Source organism: Molossus molossus, unplaced genomic scaffold (genome assembly GCF_014108415.1).
Source record: "Molossus molossus isolate mMolMol1 unplaced genomic scaffold, mMolMol1.p scaffold_m16_p_1, whole genome shotgun sequence".
Classification (NCBI taxonomy): Eukaryota; Metazoa; Chordata; class Mammalia; order Chiroptera; family Molossidae; genus Molossus; species Molossus molossus.
This window is the reverse complement of record NW_023425344.1, coordinates 72,989,694-73,006,791: the sequence shown is the minus strand read 5'-3', so window position 1 is coordinate 73,006,791 and position 17,098 is coordinate 72,989,694.

Genomic DNA, 17,098 nt, shown 5'->3' with positions numbered 1-17,098 from the left:
GCCTTAAGAAAAATAGAGTAAAAAGAGAAAGAAACTAAAATAAAAATAGAAAAGGTAAATAGATTTAAAGAGAAAATAATGAATATTGAACACAAGCAAAGAAGATCCAACATAATTACAATAGGAGTCACTACAGAAAAAAACCAAGGCAAAGGCAAAGAAACCTAAAACCTTTAATTCAAAAATTATTTACAGAAAATTATAAAAATTTCAAACTATATATTGAAAGAGAACACTGTGTATCTAAGCACATCAACCCAGATGCCCAAACCAAGACATATTCTAAGAAAACTTAGGCTTTAAAGAGAAACTTTAAAAAGTCCTTGAGGACTTCCAGTCAAGATGGTGGCGCAGGTAAACGCGGTATCGTGACCTCCCACAACCACATCAAAGTTACAACTAAACTACAGAACAACCATCATTCAAAACTGCCTGAAATCAAGCTGAATGGAAGTCCTGCAACTATGGAATTAAAGAAACAGCCACATCGAGACTGGTAGGAGAGATGGAGGCAGACAGGCTGGTCCCACACCCATGTGTGGTGAATAAAAATCAGAAGGCTACCTCGGCTGGGAAGGTCCTCCCTGAGGACTGAGGGGTCCCCATCCCACACCAGGTGTCCCACTCAGGGTTGCAGTGCCTGGAAAAGAATCCCCATAACTTCTGGCTGGGAAAACCAGCAGGAACTTTGGCTCAGGGAGGTTGAGGCACCTGGAGCCCCAGGCAGCTCCTCTTAAAGGGCCTGTGCACAAACTTATCAGACTCACTCTCTCTAAGCTTGGAGGGGAGGCAGCTCGAGGGGCACCAGAGACATACAGGAAAGAATTGAGTTGTTTGGTATTGGAGCCAGGGCTAGAGAGGGGGATTTCTCCGGGACAAACGTGCTGTCAGAGGCTTTGTTCCTTTGGTGAGCCCTTTCCTGGGATGGCAGACAGCCGCCATATCTGGGACTCCAGCAACCTGGCTCATATTGGTTGCCCTGCCCTGATGATTTCCTTAGGCCCCGCCCCACCCAACTTTCAGACCCACCCAAGCTGTTGCCAGTTGCTTAACCATAGGATTGGCCTGTCTTGGATCCTGCTTCAGGTTTTCCTAAATTCTTTCAAACAAGCAGCATCTGGTCTCAGCTAGCCCCATACCTCTCGTTAAGTGATACACAGAAACAAACACAGGGAGGCAGCCAAAATGATGAGACAAAAAAAAAACAGGTCCCAAATGAAAGAACAGAACAAAACCCCAATAAAAGAACTAAGCGAAATGGAGATAAGCAACCTAACAGATACTGAGTTCAAAATACTGCTTATAAGGATACTCAATGAACTTAGAGAGAACCTCAGTGAACTTAGGGAGGGCCTCAAGAGCATAAAAAAGGACCAGTTAGAAATCATGGATACACAGTTAGAATTGAAGGAAGCATTAACTGAAATAAAGAATAATTTACACAGCTTTAATAATAGAGTATGTAAATCCAAGGAGCAAACCATCGATTTGGAATATAAGGAAGCAAAAAATCCCCAATCAGAACAGCAAAAAGAAAAAAGAATTTAAAAAAATGAGGATAGTGTAAGGAGCCTCTGGGACAACTTCAAGCATGCCAACATTTGCATCTTGGGGGTGCCAGAAGGAGAAGAGAGAGAACAAGAAATCAAAGAACTTCAATATTTGAAACAATAATGGCAGAAATCTTCCCTAACTTGGTGAAGGAAACAGTCATACAAGTCCAGGAAGCACAGAGAGTCCCAAACAAGATGAACCCCAAGAGGCCCACACCAAGACACATCATCATCAAAATGCAAAAGGTTCAAGACAAAGAGAGAATCTTAAAAGCAGCAAGAGAAAAGCAGTTAGTTACCTACAAGGGAGTTCCCATAAGACTGTCAGCTGATTTCTCAAAAGAAACTTTGCAGGCCAGATGTAAATGGCAAGAAATATTCAGTGATGAAAAGCAAGAACCTACAACCAAGATTCCTCTATCATGCAAAGCTGTCATTTAGAATCAATGGCCATATAAAGAGTTTCCCAGACAAGAAAAAGTTAAAGGAGTTTATCACCACCAAACCATTATTATATGAAATGTTGAAGGGTCTTTTTGAAGAAAAAGATAAAATATATAAACTAACAAAATGGCAATGAATACATGTCTATCGACAATGGAATCTACAAACAAAATGAACAGGCAGAACAGAAACAATCTCGTAGATACAGAAAACATTTTTTTTTGGTTGCCAGATGGGAGGGGTGTTGGGGGAATGGGTGAAAAAGGTAAAGGGATTAAGAAGTACAAATTGGCCCTGGCCGGTTTGGCTCAGCGGTTAGAGCGTCGGCCTGCGGTCCTGAGAGACCCGGGTTCGGTTCCCGCTAAGGGCACGTACCTCGGTTGCAGTTTGTCCCCGGCCCTGGTCGGTTGTGCGGGTGGCAGCCACTCGATGTGTTCCTTTCACATCGATGTTTCTCTCTCTCTCTGTTCCTCTCTCTCCCTCCCACTCTATCTGAACAAAAAATGGAAAAATGTCCTCGGGTGAGGATAAAAAAAAAAAAAGAATAAAAAAAAAAGAAGTACAAATCGGTTGTTAGACTGACAAACCTCAAAGGGAAGGGTGTTGGAGGGTGGCAAGAAATAAACCAAAGAACTTATATGCATAACCAGTGGACACAGACAACAGTATGGGAAAAGGCAGGAGGGGGGCGGGAGTAGAGAGGAGGGGGTCAATGGGGGAAAAACGAGGAACATCTGTAATACCTTAAACAATAAACATAAAAAAAAAAAAGAAAAAAAATGTTCTTGAAGACCACCAACTTACACCATACTCAAGAATAAAATCAAAATGGATGAAAGACTTAAATGTAGCTCATGAAACCATAAAAATCTTAGAAGAAAATGTAGGCAGAAAAATCTCAGACATCATACATAGCAGAATTTTCACTGATACATCACCTAGGGCAAGAGAAATAAAGAAAAAAAAGTAATAAATGGGTCTACATCAAACTAAAAAACTTCTGCATGGCAAATACAAAGAATTACACCTCAAAACTGCAGAATTCACATTCTTCTCAAGTGCACATGGGACATTCTCAAAGATAGACCACATGTTAGGGCACAAACTAAGTCTCTACAAGTTCAAGAAGATTGAAATCATATCAAGCATCTTCTCAGATCACAATGGCATACTAGAAATCAATTGCAACAAGAACATGAAAAGACATTTGAAAACATGGAGGCTAAATAGCATGTTATTGAACAATGAATGGATTACCATGGAGATCAAGGAAGAAATTAAAAACTTCCTGGAAACCAATGAAAATAAACACACAACATAAAATCTATAAGATGCAGTGAAAGCAGTTCTGAGAGGAAAGTTTATAGCACTACAGACCTACCTTAAGAAGCAAGAAAAATTTCTAATAGACTATCTAACCTCACAACATAAAGAACTAGAAAGCAAACAAGAAGAAAACCCCAGAGAAAGTAGAAGGAAGGAAATAGTAAAGATCAGAGCAGAAATAAATGACATAGAGACCAAAATAAACAATTCAAAGGATCAATGAAACAAAGAGCTGGTTCTTTGAAAAGATAAACAAGGTTGATGGAGCCTTAGGTAGACTCACCAAGAAACAAAGAGAGAGAAGCCAAATACACAAAATCAGAAATGAAAGAGGAGAAATAATAACTGACACCACAGAAATATAAAGATTGTGAACAAATATTATGACCAATTATTTGGCAATGTAAGAAATTTGGCAATCCAAGCAAAATGGACAAATTTCTAGAAACACATAGACTCCCAAAGCTGAACTGGGAAGAGATAGAAAACTTGAACAGACCAATAACAACAAAAGAAGTTGAAGATGTAATCAAGACTCTCCCAGCAAACAAAAGCCCAGGCCCAGACAGCTTCATGGGGGAATTTTACTGAACATTCAAAGAAGAACTAATACCCATTCTCCTCAAACTCTTTCAAAAAATTCAGGAAGAAGGAAGACTTCCAAACTCGTTTTATGAGGCCAGCATCATTCTAATTCCAAATCCAGAAAAAGACACTATAAAGAAAGAAAACTACAGACCAATGTTCCTGATGAACATGGATGCCAAAATACTGAACAAAATATTAGCAAATCGAATACAGCAATACATCAAACAAATTATTCACCATGACCAGGTCGGATTCATCCCAGGATGCAAGGCTGGTACTATATTCATAAATCAATACATGTGATACACCACATAAACAAAATGAAAGATAAAAATCATATTATCATATCAATAGACACTGAAAAAGCATTCGACAAAATCTGGCACCCATTTCTGATAAAAACGCTCATCATCTGGGAATAGACGGATTATATCTCAACATAATAAAAGCCATATATGAAAGACCTAGAGCCAACATCATATTCAATGGGCAAAAATTAAAAGCATTTCCCTTAAGAACAGGAACAAGACAAGAATGCCCATTTTCACCACTCTTATTTAACATAGTACTGGAAATCTTAGCCACAGTAATCAGACATGAAGAAAAAATAAAAAGCATCCAAATGGGAAAGGAGGAAGTGAAACTGTCATTATTGGCAGATTATGTGATACTATACTTAGAAAACCCCAAAGACTCCATCAAAAATTTACTAGACTTAATGAATTTAGTAAAGTAGCAGGATACAAAATTAACGTCAGGAAATCGATGGCATGCTTATACACCAACAATGAACTCACACAGCAAGAAACTAAGTAAACAATCCCATTTACCATCGTAGCAAAAAAATTAAGATACCTAATAATAATCTTAACCAAAGAAATAAAGGACCTATTTGCAGAAAACTACAGGTCATTGAAAAAGGAAATAAAGGAAAATATAAAAAAGTGGAAGCACATACCTTGTTCATGGATTGGAAGAATTAACATCATTGAAATGTCCATACTACCCAAATCAATCATAGATTCAATGCGATCCCCATCAAAATACAACGACATACTTCACAGAACTAGAACAAATACTTCAAAAGTTCATATGGAACCAAAAAAGACCTGAAAATAGCCACAGAAATTTTGAAAAAGAAGAACAAAGCAGGAGGGATCACATTACCAGATTTCAGTTTATACTACAAAGCCACCGTAATCAAAACAGCCTGGTACTGGCACAAGAACAGGCATATAGACCAGTGAAACAGAACAGAGAACCCAGAAATAGACCCAAGGCAATATGCTCAATTAATATTTGACAAAGGTGGCAAGAGCACCCAGTGGAGTTAAGACAGCCTCTTTAATAAATGGTTTTGGGATAATTGGACAGCTACATGCAAAAAAATGAAACTAGACCATCAACTTACACCCTACATAAGAATAAACTCAAAATGGATAAAAGACTTAAATGTGACTCATGAATCCAAAAAAATCCTAGAAGAAACCATAGGCAACAAAATTTCAGACATCATACGCAGCAGAATTTTCACTGATATATCACCTAAGGCAATAGAAACAAAGGAGAAAATGAACACATGAGACTACATCAAACTCAAAAGCTTCTGCACAGCAAAAGATACAATCATCAAAATGAAAAAGCTACACACTGTACGGGAGAGCATAATTGCCAATGATATATCAGATAAGGGGTTAATTTCCAATATATATAGAGTGCTCATACAACTCAACAAAAGGAAGACAAAGAACCCAATTAAAAAATGGGCAGAGAAACTAAATAGACACCTCTCCAAACAGGACATACAAATGGCTAAGAGACATATGAAGAAATGCTCAACATCACTAATCATCAGAGAGATGCAAATTAAAACAACAATGAGGTATCACCTCACACCTGTCAGAATGGCCGCCATCAACAAATCATCAAACAACAAGTGTTGGCAAGGGTGGGGAGAAAAGGGGACTCTAGTCCACTGCTGGTGGGAATGCAGACTGGTGCAGCCACTATGGAAAACAATATGGTATTATCTCAAAAAATAAAAATTGAACTTCCATTTGACCCAGTGATCCCAATTCTAGGAATATACCCTAAGAAGCCTGAAACACCAATCAGAAAGAATATATGTACCCCCATGTTCATAGCAGCACTATTTACAATAGCTAAGATCTGGAAGCAGCCCAAATGTCCATCAGTAGACGAATGGCTAAAAAAGCTGTAGTACATATACACAATGGAGTACTATGCAGCTGTAAGAAAGAAAGATCTCTTATCCTTTGAGATGACATGGAGGGACCTGGAAAGTATTATCCTAAGCAAAACAAGCCAAACAGAGAAAGCACATATCACATGATCTCACTTATTTGTGGAATATAATAAACATAACTGTCTGAGGAATGGGGTAGTCCCAAAGACATGGAAGTGGGGTACAGACTGACAATCCCCAGAAGAGGGGGCAGTGGGGGAGAAATAAACCACAGAACTTATATGCATGTGTGCATGAACAATGGACATGGACAACAAAGCTCGGGATGGGGCGGCAGGGAGGGGTAGGGGGGAATTAGTGCGGGGGGGGGAGAAACATCTGTAATAAAAATAAATAAATTGATTATAAAAAATAAAAATAAAAAAGCAACAAAATAAAACACAAACAAAATAAAAACTTTGTTTAAAAAAATAAAAGGAAAATATTATAGTATATAATTCTTAAGTGATCTGTCAATACACACCTGTTAAAATGGAGAGGGAATGGTAGGAACATATACAAAATAATTAACTTTTTAGTAGTTATATTGGAGTAAATGTATTAGTTGTGGTATTCTGAGACCATTTTGAGTATATTGTTGGATAAGCAAATAAATATCATTTCTGTTTCTTCGAAAATTACCAAAAAGAAGGAAGAAGATACAGATGTGACAAAGGAGTTAGCAAATCCTTAAGTGCAGCATGGTCTTTTCTTTGAATTGGAAATATCAGTAGAAACTTATGAGGTTTTATGCAATCACACATACTAGTTACATATATATATGATGTGTGTGTGTATGTTTCCTATCTGTGTCCACCGAAAAGGCCTAGGAACTGACTAGCCCAATATATATCCCTACCTCCAGGATGGTGGTCTTGAAATACCATTTAGCACCAAAGGAAATCACAACTTTTTGTAAAAAGGACAGATTCCAGTCTGGGATAGGAAATATTCAGAATGAACCTGGAATATTTTTCTGTACCAAAAAGCAAGGAAGTTATCAAAGACCATTAACTAGCATTACTTCAAAAGATCAGGAGTCAACTTCCAGAGGCTTCCACTACTGGCAAAAGATGCGGCGATTTGAACTTTAATAAGATTAAAAATCACAATTTTTTGAAAGCCATCAAATACATGAGTTCTTTATGATTTTTTTTTTTTTTTAACTGGTTGTCTTTGGAGAATGAAAGGAAGAAAATTCATTATCATGGAATCTGGTAAGAAGAGGAAAAGAACCAAGCTTTTATTCCGCCTTTTATAAGTAATCAAATACTAGATGAAGGAAACTGTTTCTTTATAAAAAGTATTCCAATTAGTATATGAGAAAGAAATGATAAAATTTGAATCATTCAGCAAGTGTGGCTCAAATTCTTGACCTGTGAAATCATGAGATACAATCAAATAGCTGTTTTAAACCACTACATTTTGGAGGTAGTTTATGATGCAGTAATAGGTCATTGAAACATCCAAACATTTTTATACTTTTTTGTCTCAAGTATATTGATATTTTAAGTTAGAATCAAAGGGTTCCTTATTTTCCTATCTTAAAATACCTTGACTCAGCAACTGTCTGGAAATCTTAGGCCTATTTCCTAGTCATCTCAGTTTTGGAGCAGCTGAGTTCAAACACCATAATCGAATAGACTTTATTTGTGTGTCCCCATACTTTCTCTCTGCTGGAAGAATTATTTCCCACAATAATATGCAATTCCTCTTTCTCAGTAGTATAAATGAGACTAAAGGCATCTCTTCTTTAGCAATATATACTTAATCACTGAAAAGCATTATCATTTCTAATTTGTGTTTTTATGTAATGCCACATGGTAGTTAAGATGAAGTTTCATGACACCTAAAACCTATATAATTTTAATAACCAATGTCACTCCAATGAATTCAATAAATAAAATTTTTTTAATTAAAAAAAGTTTTATTAGTATAGACTGTGAAATAGAACTGTTTGAATAAGACTACTCAAGCCCTGGCCAGTTTGGCTCAGCGGTTAGAGCGTCGACCTGCGGTCTGAGAGACCCGGGTTTGGTTCCCGCTAAGGGCATGTACCTCGGTTGCAGTTTGTCCCCTGCCCTGGTCGGTTGTGCGGGTGGCAGCCACTCAATGTGTTCCTTTCACATCGATGTTTCTCTCTCTCTCTGTTCCTCTCTCTCCCTCCCACTCTACCTGAACAAAAAATGGAAAAATGTCCTCTGGTGAGGATAAAAAAAAAGACTACTCAAGTATGGTGTCCATAAGGTTGTTTCTGAAAGAGATTAGCATTTGAATTGGTTGTGTTTCATTTAACCCACTAAGGGCCTGAATAGAACACAAAGGTAGAAGAAGGGCAAATTCACTCTCTCTGCTTCAGCTGGAATATCCATCCTCTGCTGTCCTGGTCTCTGGCCTCTGAGCTTGGGCCTTAGACTAGAACTACACCACAAGCTTTCCTGGACCTCCAGCTTGCAGAGTGACTTTGAAAGGGATGGGAGAGAATAATGGAGACTGGATCATAGTGGGGTGCTAGCCATAGTTATAAGAAATGCTGAACATCCTTGCTCTGTTAATCATGATTGCGTTGTTATGATTAAAGAAAGCCCATTCTGACCTGGCTGGAAGCTGTATGCCCCGGGAGTTTACCTCAGGAATGCTCTCCATTCTCCTTACCTGAGAACTGCCCCCAACCCCCTACCCTCACCCTCTGCCCCCAATCATGGAAAGACTTGAGTCATGGGGGGGGTGCACTGTAGACAGCCCACATTCCCCAGCTCCCATTCCTTCCCTGTTCCTGTAATCTCTAACCATTTTACCCATTGATATACCCTTTTACCTACTTCCCCATGTAATACCCAATATAAATGACCAGCTATGGAGGGAGTGGAGGGCAGATCTTTGCATGGTGATCTACCTCGCTGCTCTCCTATACTGCTGGCAATATTGGAATAAATGCTCATATATGATTCAACTGTGTCTCTGCTTACTGTCTCAAGTAGTGACAGGCAGCCTGGACCCACTGTAGTCTGGTTCAATGTCTCAGTCTCCAAAATCAAGTGATCCAATCTCTCAAGATAAATCTCTTTCTATATACTTACATATCCTATTGGTACTGTTTTTCCATAAAACCCTGACTAACAGAGATGACACATTTCTGTTAATTTCCTGTTAGTTTTGAAAAGGGGTCAGTGAAAATGTTTGATAGAATCCTCAAATTTCTTCATTCAATAAGAGGAAAGACTTTGTGGGAATTAAAAGGAATTATTTTCTTTATGTTTTGTTTTTTTTTTTTTAAATCATAAAGCAATTAAAAGAAAGAGCAACCCTTCCAAATTTGAATTGAATTGAATAAGAAACCAAGCAAAATGATAAGCAGCAACAGAGATTAAAATGGAATTTGCAAACCCGGATTCCTTTTTAACTTGATAGTTTTAAAATGTAAACCACACCTGTTTGATAATGGAAACTTGTGTAAACTAATGTCATCTCCTACACACAAAAATGAAATGGAAAATACAAGATACCAGATCATAAAACTAAATAGATCTTTCTTTCTTGGTAACAAGAAACTAAGCCAAATATTACCAATTTGTAAGCAAATACTTCTTTTTCCAGAGTAATCATTCTTAATTTGGGGAGGTAGAGGGGATGGTCATGAACCTCTTCTGAGAATTTAATTTCTAAGAAGTTATGGAATGCATTCCAGAAACTACATATGCACACAATGGATTTTACGTAATTTTATCAGGCTCAAAGAACCCATAGTGCTCTGTGAACTTCACATGAAGAACCCTGACAGCCCTGGCTGGTTTTGCTCAGTGGTTAGAGTGTTGGCCTGCGGACCAAAGAGTCATGGGTTAATTTTCGGTCAAGGGCACGTACCTCAGTTGTGGTTCATCCCCAGCCGGTTTGGGTCATGTGGGAGGCAACCAGTCAATGTGCCCTCTCACTACGATGTTACTCTCTCTCTCCCTCCCTCCCACTTTATCTGAATATAAATGGAAAAATATCTTAGGGTGAGGATTAAAAAAAAGAAAGAAACCCTGACAAAGAGGTCTTCAATCTTTATAACTGGTAGAATCCATCCCTGTACTTTTATTTTTTAATTATTTTATTGATTGATTTTAGAGACAAACAGAGAAAGAGAGAGAAGAAACATTGATTTGTTTTGCTGACTGCATAAATTACATTTCTGGGGAAAAGTAAGAATTAAATTCTAAATACAGCACATAATTTTGATTTTTCAGTAACTTCTCATTAAAGAGCATACATTATGTAGTATCTTTCCTTTCTTAATTTTTTTTTCTTTTTTGTTTGTTTACAGAAATTTTCTTTAACATATCTTTATTGTTGAATGTATTACAGATGTTTCTCATTTTTCCCCTATTGACCCCCCTCCTTTCCACTCCCGCCCTCCTCCTGCCTTTCCCCACACTATTGTCTGTGTCCATTGGTTATGCATATATGCATATAAGTTCTTTGGTTTATTTCTTCCCACCCCAGTCCCCTTCCCTTTGAGGTTTGTCAGTCTAACAACCAGTTTGTACTTCTTTCCCTTCACCTTTTTCACCCATTTCCCCAACCCCCCTCCCATCTGGCAACCAACAAAATGTTCTCTGTATCTATAAAAATATTTCTGTTCTGCCTGTTCGTTTTGTTTGTAGATTCCATTGTTGATAGATATGTATTCATTGCCATTTTGTTTGTTCATATATTTTATCTTTTTCTTCAAAAAGACCCTTCATCATTTCATATAATAACGGTTTGGTGGTGATGAACTCCTTTAACTTTTTCTTGTATGGGAAACTCTTTATATGGCCATCGATTCTAAAGGACAGCTTTGCAGGATAGAGTAATCTTGGTTGTAGGTTCTTGCTTTTCAGTACTCTGAATATTTCTTGCCACTTCCTTCTGGCCTGCAAAGTTTCTTTTGAGACATCAGCTGACAGTCTTATGGGAACTCCCTTGTAGGTAACTAGCTGCCTTTCTCTTGCTGCTTTTAAGATTCTCTCTTTGTCTTGAACCTTTTGCATTTTGATGATGATGTGTCTTGGTGTGGGCCTCTTGGGGTTCATCTTGTTTGGAACTCTCTGTGCTTCCTGGACTTGTGTGTCTGTTTTCTTCATCAAGTCAGAGAAGTTTTCTATCATTATTATTTCAAATAGGTTTTCAAATTCTTGTTCTCTCTCTTCTCCTTCTGGCACCCCAAGTTGTGAATGTTGGTATGCTTGAAGTTGTCCCAGAGGCTTCTTACACTATCTTCATTTTTTTTATACTCTTTTTTCTTTTTGCTGCTCTGATTGGGTGTTTTTGCTTCCTTATATTCCAAATCAATGATTTGCTTCTTGGTTTTACCTTCTGTACTATTGAATCTGTGTAAATTATTCTTTATTTCAGGTAGTGCCTCCTTCATTTCTGACTGTGCATCCTTCATTTCTGACTGGTCCTCTTTTTTTGCTCTTGAGGCCCTCACTAAGTTCATTGATCATCCTTATAATCAGTGTTTTGAACTCTGCATCTCTTAGGTTCCTTATCCCTGTTTTGTTTAGTTCTTTTCCTGGGTATTTGTTCTGCTCTTTCATTTGGGACCTGTTTCTTTGTCTCCTCGTTTTGGCTGCCTCCCTGTGTTTGTTTTTAAGTATTACTTAACAAGAAGTATGGGGCCAGCTGAGACCAGATGCTGCTTGTTTGAAAAAAATCAAGAAAACCTGAATAAGACAGGCCAATCCTATGGTAAAGCAACTGACAACAACTTGGGTGAGCCTGAAAGTTGGGTGGGATGGGGCCTCAGGGAATCACTAGGGCGGGTCAAACAGTGTGAGCCAGGTTGCTGGAGTCCCAGATATGGCGGCTGTCTGCCACCCCAGGGAAGGGTTCCCCAAAGAAGCAAAGGTCCCTGACAGCACATCTGTCCAGGACAAAACCCCCTTTCCAGCCCTTGCCCCAATGCCAAACAACTCAATTCTTCCCCATATGTCTCTGGTGCCTTTCAAGCTGCCTCCCCCTGTGCTGGCGTGTTTATAACCCCATAAATGATGATTGGTAAATTATTGTGCTGTTCCATAATTGATGATTGGGAAAGTCACTGTATGCCCTCTAGCTGAACCTGTTTAGTCAAAACAACATCAGTAAATTGGAATACTCCCTGAACCAAGAAATTGTTGGGAGCCCACTACGTGTCTGACAAGAGTCCACAGAGCTTGGGGGTCTTAAGTCAGAGACTCGACCTTCCCCACAATGTCAAGGAACCAGTCTTACATTGTGTTCGTGCAGCTCGGGGCTAAGTGTGACTCAATGTACCTTGAAATGCCTGAAATACCTGGGTGTTCCTGGGTATTCCTGTTATCCATAAGGCAAACTAATTCTATACAGCATTGCTGTGGCCCTGGGTATTATATCAAGAAGATCCTATTTCCTGTAAGGTATAAAAGGCATGTAATAAAGCATAACGGGACTTCTGGTCAAGATGGTGGGCGCCTGCTGTGGGACAGGGACTCCTCACTCCTCATGGAGGACCTTCCCAGCCGAGGTTTTTCATGGTTTTTTTTTGCATAATCCCTTCACCTTTTGACACATCCCCACAACCCTTTTCTCCTCTCTGACAGCTGTCAGTCTGTTCTCTATATATGAGTCTGTTTCTTTTTCTTTTTTTTCTTTTTTTTTTTGCTAGTTTATTTTGTTCATTAGATTCCACACATGAGTAAAATCATGTGGTACTTGTTTTTGTCTGGCTTATTTCACTTAGCACTATGCTCTCCAGGTCCATCTGTGGTATTGCAAATGGCAGAATTTCCTTCATTTTTATGGCTGAGTAGTATTCCATTATGTAAATATACCACAGCTTTTTATCCACTCATCTACTGATGGACACTTGGGCTGTTTCCAAATCTTGGCTATTGTAAATAATGTTGCAGTGAACATAGGGGTGCATTACTTATGCATGTCTTATAATTGTCATACTAATCTCAACTAGAAACTTGAGTTCAGACACACAAGACCTCAGATTTTTCTCCAAATGTTCTTGTTATTCAGTTTACTCATGACATTGTGTCATCACCATTTTGTTGTTGTCTACGCTAACAATATAAGGATGGTACTTGATACAGCAAATATTCAACTCACACATCCAGGTTCAAATTTTACCATATTTGTACTTGTGGCCTCTCATCTTTGTTGTCATAATTCTTACCTTGAAATTATTCTTATGTGTTTGCCATTTTGCAAATGTCATGTTTCATATGACATTGTAATCAATCCTGTAAATATATTTTTCTTCTTGAATTGGTCTTTACAAAGAGATTCCCTCCCTGTCAAAATAACTTATCCCTTTAGCCATTTCAAATTCTACAAACAACCATAATTCAAAATTCTTTTTATTCCTAGATCTTCTTAAATTTAGTAAAAGCACAGTTTTGGGGATAAATTACATGCTAACATTTTATATTTTTGCACTCTGAAGTTTTCTTACTTCGGTATTTAGTATTATAAATGCTTTACATTCTATATGTCTATACACTTGAACCAAAAACATGGGCTTCAGTAAATAGCTATAGGTGATATATTTATAGTCAGCTTTAATGAGAAAAATGAATTCTTCTTAAGAAAGTAATCAGTTACAAAGTCATTATTATTTAAAGACATCTGGTTCAAATCTAATCTGTTTACTAATCGTCTGATATTCTCTAATTTCTTTGTCTATAATATAGAGCAAATAGTACCTATACTGAAGGGCTTCTGTGAGTTAAATCTAAAATAATTCACGCTTAGAGCAGGACTGCATATAATTGATACCAAGGAAATATTTATTATTTTTAGAGCAAAATTTATCCTCCATAGGGGTTAGGCCTCCAGTAAACAAATTATGTGAAAAATCACTTTTACTTAAAATTACACATGTAAATTCTATATGTCAATCATAAAACACAGTATACATAGATTTGTGTATATAGTATTTCTCATTAATTATTTTAATTTTTTATGTTTTTATTGATTTTTTTTTTTTAGGGAAAGAGAGAAACATCGATGTGAGAGAAAACCATCTATCAGCTGCCTCTTGCATGTCTCCTACTGAGGATCAAGCCTGAAACCCGGGCGTGTGCTCTGACTGGGAATGGAACTGGTGACCTTTTGGTGCATGGGACGACACTCAACCATCTGAGCCGCACCAGCCGGGGCTCATTAATTTATTAATAATTGCTGCTTGCCTACTCCGTGTCAAGGGCTATGAGAGGTACTGGGAAACACAAGAATAAACAAGACTGCCCTGGCCGGTTGCTCTCAACAGTTAGAGCGTCAGCCTGTGGTCCAGAGAGACCTGGGTTCGGTTCCCGCTAAAGGCATGTACCTCGGTTGCAGTTTGTCCCTGGCCCTGGTTGGGTCACGCAGGTGGCAGCCACTCGATGTGTCCCTTCACATCGATATTTCTCTCTCTCTCTCTTCCTCTCTCTCCCTCCCACTCTATCTGAACAAAAAATGGAAAAATGTCCTCGGGTGAGGATAAAAAAAAAAAAAAGAATGAACAAGACTGAGGTGAATCCTCAGATAGCTTAAAGCCTCTCAATGAGGCAATTAACCACAAGTTACAAAGTTACATTATATGCTATAGTAAAATCTGTAATGCTCAAGAGGCTGTGGTAGTTTTGGTGGAGAAAGGCAGGGAGAAAGTAACAGCAGAGTCCTGAAGGATGAATTGAAGTAAACCAGCAGACTCCTTTGCTGATTTATCAAGTGCTGATAAGGAAAGAAGAGACTGAAGTCCATTAGTGGTCATGTATGGGAGTTTTTACCTAACCCTCAGGGCCGGGAAAAGGGTCAAAGTGTTTAAGCAGTTGTTAAGAAAGTTGACTCTGATGTTGCTCAACATTGAATAGGAGTGCAGCAAGACTGAAGGCTTACCTTCACAAAGGGATGACAGCTTATAAAAGTAGAGGGATGGTAAAATTTTAAAACTACTACTTTATAGTCTTAAAATAATATTTTAGGCAAGAATATAATGGATGATGGTAAAAATGAATGGGTGAAAGAATGGTTAGGAATAGGAAAGTCACAGGTATTCAAATTTCATCCTACAGATAATTTAGGAAGGGAAACATGTATCCTCACAATGAAGAGATCTGGGGAATTGACATTATATGCAACTGAATGTAATAAGTACTTGTGGCCCTTGCCGGTTTGGCTCAGTGGTTAGAGTGTCGGCCCGAGGACCAGAGAATCTCAGGTTTTATTCCAGTCAAGGGCATGAACCTCAGTTGTGGTTTGGTTGGGGTCGTGTGGGAGGAAACCAAGTGAGATGTGTCTCACTTTGATGTTTCTCTCTCTCCTCCCCTCCCATTCTGTCTAAAGATAAATAGAAAAATGTCCTTGAGTGAATTTAAAAAAAAAAAAAAAAAGTACTTGTGGGCTGAATTGTTTCACCCCAAAATTCATATGTTGACATCCTAAACCCCAGTATCTCAAAATGTCCCTGTATTTGGAGCTAGGGCCTTTAAAGAGTGAATTAGATAAAATGTGGGCATATGGGTCGACCCAGTTCAGTATAACCGGTTTCCTTATAAGAAGTGGAGATTAGCACACAGCACTCAGAGTAAGACCGTGTGACGACAGGAAAAGATGGCCATGTACCAACCAAGGAGAGCGGCCCTCGGGAGACACCTTGATCTTGGATGTCTAGGCTCCAGAACTGTGAGACAATAAACCCCTGTTATTAAACCACCCAGTCTGTGGTAGTATGTTATGGTAGCCCTAGCAAACTACAAACTTTTGTAAATATTCTTGCCAAAAAAATGTTTAAAATAATCTAGTTTGGTTTCTACCTTACTTCCAAATTACAGGATATACAGGAGATAGAGGAACAAGTTAAACAACACTATCAAGGAACAACCTGATAAAATCAGAATGTGAAACATTCTATGGCAACCGACCTGGACTTGTCAAACAAGTCAAAGTCATACAACAAAAACAGCCTGGCTGGTGTGGCTCAGTGGACTGAGCGTTGTCCCATGGACTGAGAGGTCCCAGTTTGATTCCCAATCAGGGCACATGCCTGGGTTGCAGGCTGGATCCCCAGTAGGCAGCCAATTAATGTCTCTCCCTCACATCGAACGATGTTTCTATCTCTCTCTCCCTTCCTTTCTCTCTAAAAAAAGAAAGAAAGAAAGAAAGAAAGAAAGAAAGAAAGAAAGAAAGAAAGAAAGAAAGAAAGAAAGAAAAACATATTTTAAAAAATAATAAAACAAAAATGATGGTGGGGGTATTCTAATTGAAAAGAGATTAAAGGAACCTGCTAAACAAATGTAACATGTAAACAATAGATTGAGTCCTTTAAGGAAGGATATTTTCATTTTGTGAAAGACATTTTTGGGACAGTTGAGGAAATTTAATATGGACTATACATTAGATAATAGTATGGTATTACTGTGACTTTCCTTAGATGTAATAATGGTGCTGTTTTTATGTAGGAAAATACCCTTATCAAGGTATTCATGTTGAACCATTTAGGAGTAAAGATGTCTGCAATTTCCTCCTAACAGTTTAGGGAGAAAAATGTACATATTATGGACAGAGGAAAAAAGAAGCTTAAGGCAAATGTAGCAAATGTTAATTGGTGAGTCAAGGGAGAAATATATAGGAGATAATTAGATTATTTTTACAGTTTTTAAAGTTCCAATAGAAGCAACAGTGTTTTAGACCAAGATAGTGATAGTGGAAATGGAGAAAAGAGGATACATTTTGAAACAGAATTTTAAAATAGAATTGGCAGGATTTGTTGATAGTTTGAGATGTGGGGGATGTTGGCTGGGGGAGAGAGTTCTGGATGGACAATGATGTAGATGTTGGCTCCCCTGAGACAGGGAATAAAGGAGGGGGAGGTGGTGGAGGAACTAGTCTGGGGAGATGATAAAATCAACTTTGGATAATGACAACCACCAATCAGGATTTCTGGACCTTCAAAGCTGTCATG